This window comes from Eumetopias jubatus, unplaced genomic scaffold (assembly GCF_037043125.1).
Source record: "Eumetopias jubatus isolate StellerSeaLion01/CBP00866 unplaced genomic scaffold, mEumJub1_p1.0 scaffold_1, whole genome shotgun sequence".
NCBI classification, from domain to species: Eukaryota; Metazoa; Chordata; class Mammalia; order Carnivora; family Otariidae; genus Eumetopias; species Eumetopias jubatus.
The window spans coordinates 56,369,784-56,384,696 of record NW_028274807.1 but is presented as its reverse complement, the minus strand read 5'-3'; positions in this window follow the sequence as shown (position 1 = coordinate 56,384,696).

The window sequence follows — 14,913 nt, the reverse complement described above, 5'->3', positions numbered from 1 at the left end:
CAAAACTTCAAAATGGGGAATCAAAGACTTTTTTTTATGAGGGAAATAACCATAGACTTGAGTCTTGAAGATGGAGTGTGAACATGCAGAAGCAAAACTAGTGTGAGAGAGTATTCCAGAAAACACACAGACACAGAGGCACACATAAACACACACACATATATACGCACACAGTCGTGTATATATCTGTATATAGAAAGGCCAGTCGATATGTATTATAGTCAGAAATAAATAGCTTGAGGGAAGAGGCTACCTTATATATCATTTTATCGTTTTGTTTTTTTTTTCTGGTACATAATGTGGGCTCAAAAAATGTTGACTGTTGCCAAGACGGGTGGCAAAGCCAAGGGAGATGAAATAATTTGACCAATAGTTATTAAAGAAAGAAAACAAAAAATAATTAAATGCTTTTTATGTGCTAAAATTTTTATATACATTTCAGGGGAAAGCGTTTATATTTAAAAAGAAAGCTAACCGTTATAGCTTTTTGTTTCTGAGGGATGACACAAGGCATACCAGTGGGGAAAAGTATCGTCTTCCTTTTTATTTCAGACTGTTACAGGAGATAGAGAAAAGACAGAAGGGAATGTCTAGTTTCTGCCCATTTTTCTGGGCTACTTAAGTTTAAGATCCAGAGTAGATGTACTTCTGCTTAGAAAAGCACATAAATAAATCCTCAGAGATAAAGACCGGCTTACTGGGAAAAGAGTTTGAAAAATAGAGAAAGAATCAGAAAACATGTCTTGAGCTGTACTTGATAGAAAAAAATGCTGCTGAACAGATCTATGGGTGGGCATCCCTTAAGGAGTTAAGAAAAGAAAGGTCCAACATTCAATTTTAATTATGTATATTAGTGGACTATAAACTTCTTCCCTGATCCAAACTTTTACAGTTTTCTACACACACAATTGCATTGGATGAGTGGATTTGGTGAAATCTAGAAAAAATTGTTGTGTCCCACAGCTGAGTTAGAATGAAGATAGAGAAGAGGTTAATGTTGGAATAAAGAAGAAATTGAAATAAGGAAGTGAAGAAAAGCAACAACTCAGAGCCAGATGTAATAATGAGGGACTAAACCCCTAGAAATACACGAAAATCACAAGATTGTGTGGTTTTTCTCAGAGAGAGAGAGAGAGTGACCAAGGTGGGAGTCACAGTCATTTTGTAGCCTAACCTGCATCTGCTGCATTATTTTACTAGCAGTGAGTCAATAAATTCAGTCCAAGGGGAGATAAATATACAAAAGGCATAAATGCAGAAGGTAAGTTTTTTGGAAGCCATATTAAAGGCTACCCACAACATTTCCCTTACAGGCAAAATGAAGAATCATTAAACATCTCAAATGTAAAAATAAATGGACCTCCTGTCTTATTTCAGGTCCTGCTATGCTCTAAGGGATGGAAAGATAAATACGACACAGTCCCTGTCTGCCAGGAGCTTATGGTCTTGCTCAAGAGGAAGGGTTGGGTAAATGTGATCAGTGCTGGAAAAAGCTATAGGAGTTGTGGCAACAGGAAGAACTTTATAAGACGTGAGAAATGTTGTCTTCACAAAGGAGGTAAAACCTGTGCTGTGTGTTGAAGGAAAGGGACCAGGCGGACAAAGGGGAGAGAATGCACCTTCCAGTATGTGCCTATGAGAATCTTGCAGGAACTACAGGTATTCTGAATGACAAAGCCTGGAGTCTACATTAGAGGTGAGAAATGAGGCTGAATGGAGGAACCAGAAACCATGTTGTGAAGGACATGTGGGGCCATACTAAGGGCTTTGGACTCTATCCAGTAACTGGAGTGGAAACACTGAAAGATATGACCAGGCATACACAGAGTAAAGAACACTCTGACCAAAGCTCAGGGTGCACTGCTTTGCCAATAAACAGACCAACAAGAAGAGGAATATATTTCATCTCCAATTATACAACCTCTAAGACTCTCCTGTCAGAATGACTAGGTCATAATCCAGGTAGAAAACCCTCTGAGGGTTCCTCACTTCAATTCAAATCACACATCTCAATGACAATGTCCCATAATCTCAATGACATGTAATTTCTCACAAGCACCACCTTTTGCAAAGTAACTGGAAGATTATGATTCAAGTTCACTTCCAGAGAAGAATGAAAGAAAATAGTGGTGTTCCTGCATAATGCTAAGCATGACACAGCCCAACCCATAGCTTTATTTAGCTTGCTAAATTCAATGAGTCTCTGCACACTTTAATTACTTCCCCCACCGCTTTTCTTCCTCCATGGTGCAAACTCTATGCCTTTCACTTGTTAAAGCCTCCTTTGAAGCTCATTTCTCACTTTTCCCCAGTGATCCATAGGCTTTCTGTATAGAAGTGAATAGAAGCAGTGAGGCGTATAGTCAGTGATACTCAAAACTGGATGAGTCACCCTCAAGGAATGTCTCGGAGGCATTGGGAGAGCTCAGGCATGAGCCACAGTCCACAGTCTTGTGAAAAATCCAAACAGCCCAGATCCTACTGAAGCCCATAATTTTCACTGTCTAACCTTTTCCATGTCATACTGTCAGAATCCTCAGAACCCAAGGGACTTACCAATACTTACTAAACTTACACCATCATCAAAGGGTGTTGACACTGTCCTTATAGTATTGTTTGACCTTTGGACATAGACCGCTCAACAGAGTAATGAAGATTTAGACAATTTGCATGTACCTGGACTCCCAGAAACATTAAGTCTTGCTCCAATATTCTTCAGAAAAAGAACCCAGAACTACTGGGTCACAATTACAAGAAGCAAAATCTGAGTCATCCATATACATAGAGGTTATATGTCTCTTATCAAAAAAGATAAAATTTTCTCCATGAAATTTTAACTTCAGAAACTAGTTGAAAAGCTGTGATTATAATCAAAAACTTTTGTTCTGGATTACTATATTTTATAAATTTATCTACAAAAAAGATACTTTTTTCCTTCTTATGTTAGATTTATTTATAAGCAGTCCAGCAAGAAGTTCAGATATCAGAGGCAAAAAAAAAAAAAATCATTTTATTACCCACCTCTGGGATCATGTAGGGGTTTCAAATTATCATTTAATTATGACTGAGGAAAGGCAAGCTTTGGGAAAGATTAAAGGATCTGGCATGGCTCATCAGAGAAGGTGATTGCCAGGTAACTTAGAAAGTATATATTACACAAATCTGAGTGATGACAGAGGAACTAAATGACACAGAATGAAGTGACAGAACACAAAATTAGAGAAGACACCCTCTAGTGCACTGTGGCTTATACTGTCAGGTTTAGGAATGTTTTTAAGATTTTAAAACTCTAGCATTTTGTCATCAGATATAAGTTAATATAGGAAATACCAGAGTTCTAAAATTATAAACTTAGAAGTAATCAAGAAAATAGAGCTAGTTAGAGCACTTATAAAATATCAATAAGGTATTTTGCTATTTTGGAAAGCTGTAATGCTCAAATTCCAGTGACCATGTTGTAGTAGAGAAATGGAAGTATATAGGGAAAAAGGAAGAGCCAAGAATAGCCAATTCTCATCATAAGGCAGCAATCCATTTAATGTATTATTGTTGGATATTTTACTATCGAGACTTTTTTTCACATGGGAATTAAGGGGATTTAGTTTTTATATTCTTATGAGTGTATGATTATTACCTTAAAAATAGGTATAGAATGCATTTGAGTGGCTAGAATATAATGTCAAATCCATCTTAAACCAAACTTTAGATTACAATATTTTTTGCTCCCAAACAAAATTCAGGAGCAGAAACAAATATCAATTGGGTAGGATTGTTCCCCATTCATTCGTTTCAATATGGATCAGAAATCTACTATATTCAAGGTACTGTGCTGGCTTTTGTGTCCACAGAGAAAGAAAAGGAGCATCGTCAGCCTTCCACACACACATATAGCAAAGGTGCGGCAAAACAGGGCCAAGCAGAGTCTCCCCCCATTCCCTGAGTGTGCAACTCTGAATACTGCCACTAAAGGAGGTAGAACTAAGTTAATTCTCCCACGTCCATGGTCTTGGGACTTCAGCGTCTCCATTTCCACGTTCCTCTGGTTCTTTCTACCTACAGGACTCCATTAGCCTGCGCATGCCCATTCCTTCAGTTGGCGTTACTACCGACAGTGAGAACAACATTCTTACTCAGGACCTGTGCTCTGTTGCTTCCTTTAAACTCCTTATGTTAGGCAGGGAGGTGGGAAAAAAACCTCCTTACCTTAGGCATTAATTCGGATTTGAATACGGTCTCTAGTTCCACTTCTTTGTTTACCGTTCGCGTCTCTGCCTCATCCATGGCCTCAATAAAAGCTTCTTAGCTCTTTGAAGACGGAAGAGCTAATATTTCTGAACTTTTTCCTTCAAATAAGCATATCCTTCAGTTAGTCTAAGAGGCTCTCTAACACTTCCTTACAATTGTTCTTTGGGGAATCTCCTTTACATCCCGTCTACCCCATAGTTCGGGGATGATCCACTTTGCCCGCGGCTTCTGTATCCCCTGCCTTTCTGGCTTATCTCAGCCTCAACTAACATCTCTTCAAAGCTTCTCCTTTCTTCTGTGTCACTCTCTCCCATTGTCCCACACCCATTTTTTCATGTTTTCTCTGAATGCGTTTCTCTGAAGAAGTAGTCAGCAGCATGTACATTTCTCTACATGCGTGCCTTACCCACCCCCCCACCCCGCCCTTGCCCTTTGGATCTTCTCACCTCTGGGCTGACTCACTCCTCTCCTTCTCCTTGGTTCCTAAAATGTCAAGGACATGTCCTCTGATCTTTAGTTCCCTTCTTTCTTTCTTTTTTTAAGATTTTATTTACTTGACAGAGAGACAGCGAGAGAGGGAACAAAAGCAGGGGGAGTAGGAGAGGGAGAAGCAGGCTTCCCGCTGAGCAGGGAGAGCAACAGGGGGCTCTATCCCGGGACCCTGGGATCATGAGCTGAGCTGAAGGCAGATGCTTAAGAACTGAGCCACCCAGGCGCCCCATCTAATTAATTCCTTTCTTTACAAGACATAAACATATTTGCATTTTGCTTACATTTAATGTGGCTTTGGGTTTCTCTCAGATCACTTTTTCTTAATCTTTCTTAACCTTTTTCTTCCTATTTTGTAATCTTAAAACACATGTAAGGTATACATAATAAATTTCTGTTAAACGACTGGCTCAAGCCAAAATCATATTTATTTCTTCTAACTGTACTCTTGGTAGATTTAAGTGCAAGCAGCAAACTGACAATTAATGATATTTTCAATATGAAAATCTATTGACAATATAGAATAATCAAACCATAAATCTATAATCCAAGCACTATGAGTAAAAATATAGAATATGACACAAACTTTATACAAATTTTGATACATTTTCTAATAAGTGACATGATAAGACTCAGATATAGACCTAGAAATATCAGTTACATCCATGAGTTGGTTGTTTGATTTTATTTATGTATCTACATATCATAAAACTGTAAGATTTGAAAATACATTTAAAAATATAAAATATTACCTTTTAATGAAAAACATGTTTTTTGTTTTGCTTCGTGTTTTTGCTGCACAAATACTCAACTTATGATTGAAAACTGATATGAGGGCACACATAACATTTTTAGCTAAAAGGAGACAATTTCTACCTTTGCTTATGATGTTTGATCAACCAGAAAAGCTTACATAAACATGTAAGAAGTTGAAAAGTACAGCAAAAGGATCATTGCTTTCTTTAACGATAGGAAACCTTTTCCCCCCAGAAATCCAGACCTTGTCTAGAGGAGATCAATTTCCTCTCCAGTATATGATCAGATATAGCTCACAAAGTTCATCCTTGTCTCTCAAATTCACTTTCTTCGGCTGAGAAGAATATTCAGAGAAAATTTCCTTCATCTAGTCATCTGTAAAGACTGTTCAGTAGGGTTCTGCCCTGCTTTCAAGAGTTTGCAGTAGGACTTGGGACTTTTAATCTCTTTCCTTACTCAGGCCCAAGCAGCAAAGGAAACATTTTACAATTTCTTTTGCAACATGATATATCCAAGAGTGGTGTCATTTGAAGTCAAAATATATTCTCTGGGACCTAAAAGAGGTATGTACAAAGGGTTCATGAGATGAAAATGTCTGCCAAGTTCATAGACGAATATTGTGCAGCCCTGCTTCATTTTCAAAGCACTGCCACCGAATCTGGTTGGCTCATTTCTTGACAGTACTCCTGCAATTATCCTTTAAACACCTTGTTTAGATGTCTTTATGCAGTTTTCTGAAATATTCTTAAGTGAAATAGTTTTTTTTACTAAAACTAACCATTTTTTGACCATCATCCAGGATATTTGTCATTTCATCTTCAAGAATATTCACTACTAGCACCTTTCTGGTGTGAAGAAAGTAGTTATGTTATGAACACATTCATGATATTCTTTTTTCCTAAGAAAGACAAAAACCTCTAAAGGAGTGCCATCAGTACAGACACCAAGACAGTTCTCCAAAAATGAAGGAAAAACTATTTTGGCTTTTGCTTTTGGGGGATAGTTTTTTACAATAGAAAAAAATATGAATTTCACTATCATTTTCAAAGTTCACAAATGCTGAAATATAACATTTACTGATAAAATCTGTTGACATCTCAACCTACTTAGAGAAGCTATCAGTCTCTAGTTTATTACACAAAACCTTTTTAATATCATGTGACATGTCATCACTAAACTGACTTATTATACAGTTTGTAATCAGAATTTTTTTCCATTTCTTCATCATGAGCCTTATCAGAATTCTGTTAGGGTAGGTCTAAAATTCTCCTTCTCCTCTTTAAACCTCCTCTTCAAAAATACCACACTGGATCTTCAGACATGTTCATAAATTGGGAAATATTAATGAAATATAAAATCAAAGGACATAAATAATAACTACATGGGAAAAATGCAAAAAAATTAAAAATCATCACACTACAATTAATTTCTAATTTATATAATCTCTATATTACAACATGGTCAGCAACAGAAAAGAGGTAAGTGCAGCTGAGTACATAATAATTTCTTTTTTATAGTGAAAATTTCCCTCCAAATTCCATTACACTAATAGAATTTGTTCATGCCCCTAAGTCAGTTGGTGATGTATAATAGGAAATTGAGAAAGGTAATTTGGGAAGGAGAGGTTATTGTCATTAACCTAACATCATCCCCTTCTTCCAATACAGAAAACACTAATTGGCAGAAGCTTCTTGTGCCAAAAATGGAGAATGGAATTTATCAAACAAACACAATTTTACTGTTTGCTTCCATATGGGGTCAATAATGAAATTCATAACAGAACTGCCTGGTCACTATCCATTAGTGTGAGTACAAGCACTGCACAGTTTCAAAGCTCAAAAAAAAAAAAATGCCTTTTCCAAAAAATCACTGTCTATTGTAGAATCCCTGGAAGCATCTCATAGTACCCTAGAGTTCTACAGAACCTAGTTGAGAAACGTGTTTTAGGAAACCAGAATGTTGCAAAGCTTTTACACACTTCCAGTTATCTATTGCTACATAATAAACCACTCTAAAATGTAGTGGCTTAAAACAAGAATACATTATTATTTCTCACATTTCTTGAATGACTGGGTTAGGGAGGTAGTTTGTGCTTGAGATCTCTCATGTGATTGTAGTCAAATGGTAGCTGGGCTGGGGTCACCTGAAGTTTTCTTCACGCACAGATCTGGCCCATGGCCTGGGATGGGTGTTAGAATTGGCTGGCTCTTTCCTTATGTGACCACATGGCTAGCTTAGGTTTCCTTACCCAAGCAATTCCTATGACCAGCTGACATTCAACTGGAAGGGAATTTGGCTCTATATCTCCATGGGAGGACTAGCAAAGATTCTGTAACATCTTTAAGCAACCATTCACTATTTTAACTCAGGTCCCAGATTTGTAGAATTGATTTATGTTTTGAAAATGAAGAAGAAACTGAGGCTTGGAGCAATTAAGTGACTTGCTACCAAGGTTTTTCAGTAAATTAGTGACAAACAAGCAGAAAGAATTATATATAAATCCCTTAATTCTTTAAGCAGCAGATCCTCCAGTTGTTGAGTACTTTTAAAGTGAATACTGTATCCTGAATGTTAAATTCTACCAGGATGACATTTTAGATTCTTGTTTATGTGCATTAGTAGCTCTTGTGCAAATGAAATCTTTTCTCCATTTCATGTTTTCTTTTTTCCATCTCCAAATCTCCTAATGTTTTAGTCTCCGATGTTCTAGAGACATGTTACAAGAAGCTACTGCACGTACAATTTTCTTTGTAGTGATTTTGTTATAGTGACTCTACAGCACAGAATTGTTGTTTACCCTTGCCTTCTGAAAATTAACCTGCAATGTAAAGGAGATATCACAAATGTTTGACTATTTAACATATTTTATTCATGAAAACCCATTTAAATATAATAAGTAGAAGTTGAAATGTTAGCATCTTTGGCACCGTACATTTATTTAAACTGGTTTGAGGGGGAAGGTGGGGGAGGACAATAAGGTGTTTTCTAAGCTTGCTTGTGTGAACCCCTGGGGAATGAAGCTGCCTTCTTTGGGCCTTCTCCTCGTTTTCTACTCAGCTTTTCTTCTTAATCAAATCAGTTCTTTTTCTTAACTTTTTTTTTCTGGGTATATCGTGCCACTTTTGGTAGTTCTTCTGGAAGCTTCTTATTTTTTTCATAGAAACTCAATGTTCTTTTGATCTGTTGCTAGTGAATATTTGTTTAGAATTGTCCTTTTAGCTCCTGATGATGATGGTGCCAGACAGGCAGACTCTTTTCTGTATTTCTGAATTTCCCCCTGCAGTGAGAGGCATCCTGCTTCATCTTTTCTAAAAGCATGGCATGGTTTTTATTAAGTGTACACACATGCATATAAAATGCCTTCATCTTCCAGGTGAAAATGCACCCTACCCTTCCTAGGTATTGCAACTCAATAGAAACAAACTATCAAATTCTGTAGCAAAATTAGAACTTCTTTGCCTAGAGGACTTTGCACTTTACATTTCTTTGCTAGAAGGAAACTAATAAAAATAATTACAACTATATTGTAGGATAGCACTTTTTTTATTTCTAAAGCAGGTTCAAATAGGCCATTGCCACTGATCATCGCCCATATAACTGGCCTGGTTCACAAAGCAATTTTCTGGTTATAATTTTATAATAGTTCATGTTAATTTCCTTATGGGAGAAAATTAACTAACTGGCTGATTAGTCGCTCTGTAGTTCTATTTTTCATTTTAAGGTAATATATTGTCATTATGGTCAAGTTTATTGTGAATCTGTTGCTCTGATCCTGATCACCTTTGGGTTTACTGGCAAAATCAAGTTTCCAGGACTGTAAAGCTATGGACTAGACCCTGGACTGTTGTTTCTTCAACTATTCTAATGGACATCATTACTAGAATCACCTGGGATTGCTGTTGAAAAGGCAGATGACTTAACTCCTTCCCTGATCCATTGAATAAAATTCTCTTCTGGAAGAGGCTGGGAATTTACTTATGCAACAAATTCCCCTGGTGATTCTTATACACAGAAGGGGGCAAGAATTACCACACTCTATTATGTTGTCTTCACAAAGGAAAAGGGAAAAATATATAGTAAGCTTTTGCTATGTTCCAGGCATTAGCATAAAAGCAAGGGACACATGACTGAATCAGGCACAGCTCTGTCTTCAGGAAATACATGAAAATGACAGACCAGTGGTCAACTCTCTATATATTTCAATGCCTTTTTGAATAAAATTCTATTGAGGGATAGGAAAAAGAGCAAGTAATTTTTTGTTTGTCAAGAAAAGACCTTCTAGGGATAATAAAAAAGAAAGTTCAGAGTTAAGGTCTGGAGAAACAGCCAGATTTGAAGCATAGATAACAGGAAGATCATACTGCCTCTAATGTAGAGAGAAAAATCTCAAGAAATGTGGAAGACAAGCTATAAGGTGGTAGTAGCCTTAACGAATTTGAATAAGTCTTCTGGGAACAGAATTAAATACAGAATGGAAGAAAAGGATCTGGCCCAGGGTTTTTAATCCATGAGGAGTGGGTGTTGGCCATGAGGAGTTGTTAGAATTTCCTGGAGGATTTCCCAGTCATCCACATCCAACATTCTCACCTGCCCCAATGTGAGAATGGTTATCATATAAAATGGGGTGAGCCCAGGGGAAGAGATGTTGTCAACTTGGTAACATTTTCTTAGGATTCTTATACATACCACTTGAGATCTACTGCTCTAGGAAATAGTGTTTGCTTAATATTTAGGCTATCAATACTATAAACTATCAGATGCAGGTTTTAGACATATATGGTATAGGAAGAATTGCTTAATCATAAAGTAGAAAATCCTCACCACAATTACTCTCTCCATTTTACAGATGAGAAAATGAAGTCATAGAGGTTAATTAATGTGTGCAAGATCACTTGGTACCAAACATATTATTCATGTCCTATTTGTATTACAGCATCCCCAACTCCTCCTTATGATTAGGGTCAATTAAATCTGCAAAAACGTTGATTCCTCATTCTTGCCTCTTGGTCTCTTAGCACATGGAGTCTGAAGTAATTGAGACAGCTGTAGCCTGAAGCTTAATAGGACTATGAGGACATCCCATAGAACATCACACTTATTTACTACATCCATGACATAATGTTAATTGAAGTGAATAAGCAAGAAGTGGCAAGTATATTGAAGGCCCAGAAAGCTCTCTAGCTGAAACGGATGAAGAGTCTCTTTATAGGCTGCCCTTGAGGCCATCTATTTTTCATATTTAATTCTTAATTGGTGGTTAATCACCGTCAGCCTTTCATTGTCTTTTTAAAAATCAATTGCCCCCAACAATAGCCATCAAACTCCGTAGTCCTTACAATCACAATTTGATTCCCCTGTATTTCTTAATTACCCTATACATTGCATCTACTAGTGCATTTCCTCACTCCGTTCACTATTTCAATTCACAACCAGTGACAGTTTTAACAATGGTACTACCACCACGTGCAAAGGAGCTATCTCTGTACACTGGCCACCGCTGATAATTTCTCCTTGCCAGCCAACCATCAGATGATCCAGCTTCAAAATCCCACTTTAGGGTTGCTTTCTCAGACCATACCAACACCAACTGTTTCAGACTGAGTTCCCCAGGAGGCAGCCTCTGAGTGAGATGAACATTTGTATGCAGGACATTTACTGGGAAGTTCTCCCAGGGTCAACACCTAGAAATGAAGGGAGTAAAGAGAGCCGGATGCAGCAGAGGGAGAGATTTAACTGCAATGGATTTATGCAAGAGGCTTGAGCCAATCCTACCAGAAGCCCTCTTGTTAGGATGACCCTTAAAAGTTGTCTGAGATTGGTGAAAGGTTTATATTCTGGTTATTAACCAGTCCCTGGATGTGCACTGCTGCTGGAAGTGAAGCATGACTTTGGGTAAGTCCTGAAGATTTACTCACCTGAGAATGCCTTAGCCATCAACACTCTGAGCAGCTAGAGAACAAGAGTTTCAGATCTGTACGGGTGGTACATCATGGGATCCACTGCAATTATTCTGGCTCCTAGATGACTTTTCACAGTAAACAGAGAGAGTTGTTTTGGTGATGGGGTGGAGATAATATAGAAAACAGAAATGCCCCTGGTTAAGCCAAACCTTTAATTGTTTATAAGGACTCAGTAAGAGCACATGTGGAGGATGCCTATAGACCAGGAGAGAGAATCATCTGTAAGTGAACTCCTTAAGGAAAGGTATAATGGTGAAGAGGACTAGTCAAAGAAACCAGGGATATATTATGGCTCAGGAATTCCAAATTGTATGATCCTGAGAAAATGAGTTAAGTTCCCTGAATCTCAGTTTAATAAGCTATAAAATGTGGACAATAATCCCTTTCCTGAATGATGGTTGCCACACACCCCGTTATAACTGTCACATGGTATAAACCCAACAAATGGCCTTTTCTTAGGAAAGGATGAAAATTTCTTCTCACTAATAATCCCTGTTGACTTGCGAAGAATTATCTCTGTTAATACTTAAGTCATTAAAGATAACCTGTTTAAGGAAAGGTAATGGCACATGAAAATGGCAGTATGCTTTCCTTGTTTTCGATAGTATCTGGAAGTCTACTGATAAACCTAGGAGTGACAGGAAGTTCAAATACACTATTGTCATAGTTGTATCTAACAGGGAATTCAGGTCACCTTTTTGAGGCAGATTGCTGTTCCTAAGCCTTTCCTAAATGGAAATTCTGGAGTGTCTACTGAGCATATCCAGGGTTTGCTTCCTCCCGCCTGTCCTCTTCTCTTCCTGTCTCCCATGTCTCCTTTCTCCCCTCTCACTTCCCCTCCCTCTCCCCTCCATCCTTTCCATTTATGATCCAATTGATTCTGTTTTCCCCACATTTATCCACATCACTGTGACTGCTTTTAAAATGAATCCCCTTCTTTTCTGATCATAAAGGTAATACATACTCACTGAAGATGTAAATAAAAATTATACATCCATCACCAAAAATGACCACTCTTACCCACTTGGTGTGTTTGCTTGTTCCCTTGCATTCTGTCTCCGAATTGAGCCATCCATATATTTGATCATTCTTCTAAAAAAAATGTACTTAGCTGTTCTTCACCTGAGCATTTTTCAATATTATTAAATATTCTTTGAAAACATGATGTGTGAAATGTGCATAATATTCTTTCTTAAGTGTACAATGTAAATTATTTAAACCAATATTGGACACAAGCATTGTTTCTAGCTTTTTTCTATTATAAATACTAAAGCCTTGAACATCCTCAAATATGATTTATGAATCTTTGATAATCTTGAGTTCTGATTCATTTTTTCAAAGCCCTGCAAAAGTTTGTATTAACTTTCATCCGAGAAAGCCTAACAAGTACTTTTTGATAATGATTATATTTCTAATTTATTTGAAAGTAGGCTAGGGGCGTCTGGGTAGCTCAGTTGGTTAAGCAGCTGCCTTCAGCTCAGGTCATGATCCTGGGTCCTGGGATCAAGCCCCACAGCATCGGGCTCCCTGCTCAGCGGGACGCCTGCTTCTCCCTTTCCCATTCCCCCTGCTTGTGTTCTCTCTTTCGCTATTTCTCTCTCTGTCAAATAAATAAATTAAAAATCTTTAAAAGTAAGCTACATATTTATTAATTTTTACCTACTTACTCATAATTGCTGTGGCTCAAGGTCATGATTTAAATTGCTCCTTTCAGTTGTAATTCTATTTGCATTTTTTATTCCTATTGTGCCTTCAGCATGATTATTTAGTTTTAGTACATGAAAATCCTATTCTTAAACTTGTAATCTCATTACTATTATTAAAATTAAATAGTTAATTACTTTTCTTACTTGTGAAATCACAAAAAGTACTGGGTTTTGTGAATATAAGTAACACTGACCTAAACTTGATGAGAGATGAGTAAAATTCAATTTGGGGCCACAATCATTCTAGAATTAATGACAGCCTGAACTATTGAAGATTGATTTTATTAGACAACTTCACCATAGATTATTCACCAGCTCAAGGATAGCTTGAACATTTTTATGCTTTCTGCAGATGGTGCCCAGTATAAAATTATTTTTCTAATATGATACATAAGATGATGTGGTATAAAGTTCGTCAGAAAGTAGAAAAAAGTAGACTGGTTGAATGTTACCAGAAACAAGGAGAAATCCATTTTTCCTCTTTCTTTTTTAAACAACTAACGGGGCCTAGTGTGTCATGGCTGTGACAATTTCCTGATGAGTCTTTACTAGGTGTCGTTTTGCCCAAAGTGCATGTATAAAGCCCCAAACTGCAGTTGGTTATACCCCAGAAGAAAGACAGGGAGAGGAGGAAGTATGGATCCCTAGGATTATGTGTAGGGCTTAATTCAGTTAACCACCTAAACACTGCAAAGAGGTGAACAGAAGGGATGTGAATTCATGGAATGATGAGAGGAGAGAGATTTCAATTCTTAAAAAAAAAGAAGAAGGACGGAAAGAAGGAGAGAGGGAGGGAGGGAAGGAGGGGAGGGAGGAAGGAAAGAAGGAAAGGAAAAAGAAGCTTCATGAAAAGAGTTTAAATGTAGCTCATAAGCTGTAGTGGGAAACAGTCACATAAATGGAGACCAACCAATGTCACTTCCATAGTGCGGAGGGTCCATGCAGCTAAAGGAAGAGAACACTGATCAGAAGAACAGACCACAGCTTCCATGTAAGTATGGTTTTGTTCAAGTTATAAGAATTTTGTATGTTTTTTTTTTTTAATCTATATCTTAGGAAAAGTTTCATTGTATGGAAATGGTAATCAAAAACCAAAGAAGTATGGACTTGAGCCCTCTCTTGCTAATAAACGGGATCTTGTACAGGCCTTATTATAGGCATGAAAATGTGGAGAAATCTGAGCAAAGCTCCCTTTAAGGTCTCCTTTTAGATAATGCTCCCAACTGATGTTTGGAAAGCCTACAATTATTTATTTCATATTGTATTAGTCACTACCCTCTCCTCTTCATTTAAAAAGCATCAATTCCTGAAGGCTAGCAGAGTCTCTATTGTGAGATCTTCAATTTGGCCAGCGATGTTTTGAGTTTCATCCAGAAAAAGTGAAATCTCCTCTTACTGGTGTTTCTGTACTCTTTCACACATTGGTAATATTATTTTGAAATGGAACTATTTTTTTCTCAGTCTTATTGGAGACCTCTAAAAATTCCAAAATTAGGTGAGAGGCCATCATGCAAGGCCCAAGAGGTGGCCAATCCTAGGGTGTGAATCAATTCCTCATCAACAGCTTATGGATTCCTAAATGCCAGGTTGGCTGTTAGGAGAGGATTTTCCAAGACCTCTGTCAGTATGCTTTGAATTGTCTCCATCCCCAAGTGTCCTACCTAGGGAGGAGGGAGAGGGGACACTTGTCCCCCACATCAAGTATTATATGCATCTCCTGAAGCTTGGTGAACTAGTGTCTGACTCACATCTGGTAA